Here is a 1,294-nt window from a genome sequence, read left to right as displayed (position 1 = left end):
TTAAATTACTAAAACCACAAAAGGTATGTAAAAAATACAAAAAATGTTAAAGAAATTACCTAATCCTCAGATTGAGGATTGTGAATGGATCAAATGTCTTAACAAGTGATAGTTAAGATCTCCCAAAAGCTTAGTTTCCAAGGATTCAAGTGTTCTTTGTTTATCTTTTGTAATTTTCTCTCTTTTTATGGTTTGATTCACCTAAAATTGATATCTAATGGCAATTTTCCTTCAAATCAACTCACAAGAGTTTCTGAAGGAGAATGTGGCCACAGGGTGTGTTTTTTAGGGTTTCAAAATCGTCCCTTTGATGTGAGAAAGAGATCTATTTATAGAGGTAGGTTAGGACACAGCTGCGTCACTGCACGCAGCTGATTTTCATAGCTGCGTGACGCAGCTTGCTTCATAGCTGTGTGACGCAGCTATGACTCAGCCAACTATTCAACATCATTTTTAGTTTAAATCCTTGGATTAAAAGATTTCTAGATAGCATTAACCCATTCATTTTGCATCCTCGTATCATCATTGGATCAGGCGGGGGCATAAAGACACGCGTCAACAGCCCTGCCTTAGCACAGACTTCAAGTTCTGGTTGTATTACTCCAACAACACTCACATTTAGCTTATCTAGTTTCCTAGACAAGGCATCGAATTTTCCAATGGAAATGTGATTCCATCAACATTAAGTTTTTCGGCTACCTTCTTTGTTGTTTCTCATTCTTCATTTCATCTGTAACTGCTTGCTGCCATTTCCTCTAATAGGTTGTAAGCTTCATTGACTCTTTTCTTTAGGAAGGATCCTCTGACGGCTGCATCTAGAGTGTTTCTCATTGAAGGCATTGCACCATCAAAGAATAGTTGAATTAGGAAGGGTCTATCATACCCATGCTGCGGGCATTGTCACTGAAGATCTATAAATCTTTCCCAAGCTTCATAAAGAGTCTCATCTTCTTTCATTCGAAATGTGACTATTTCACTTCTCATCTTTGAGGTCTTGCTTGGTGGAAAATATTTTTGTAGGAAAGTTCGGCTTAACTCCTCCCAAGTGGTGAATGAACCAGGGGGCATAGAGTGTAACCAAAGCTTAGCTCTGTCCCTCAAAGAGAAAGGAAATAATCTCATTCGAATGGCATCATCACTGGCTCCATTTACCTTCAAGGTGTTGCTAATTTCAATGAATGTTGCTAGATGAACATTTGGGTCTTCGCTTAGCAAACCAGCAAATTGAGATTGTTGCACCATTGAGATTAGTCCTGGTTTGAGCTTGAAGTTGTTTATAGCAACAGGTGGTCTA

At 38.6% G+C, this 1,294-nt stretch overlaps 1 non-coding gene across 1 annotated transcript; it reads left to right on the top strand.

Moving 5' to 3' along the window:
• Positions 1-880: 880 nt before the first annotated feature.
• On the top strand, positions 881-987 carry LOC119371586 (small nucleolar RNA R71). Its single transcript, XR_005179220.1, has one exon. It is a non-coding gene; the product is annotated as a small nucleolar RNA R71 (small nucleolar RNA).
• Positions 988-1,294: the final 307 nt, after the last annotated feature.

This window comes from Jatropha curcas, chromosome 9 (genome assembly GCF_041381405.1).
Source record: "Jatropha curcas cultivar XTBG-Jc1 chromosome 9, XTBG_Jcur_1.0, whole genome shotgun sequence".
NCBI lineage: Eukaryota > Viridiplantae > Streptophyta > Magnoliopsida > Malpighiales > Euphorbiaceae > Jatropha > Jatropha curcas.
Note: the sequence above shows the minus strand (reverse complement) of the source record. Positions and strands in the feature narration are given on the sequence as shown.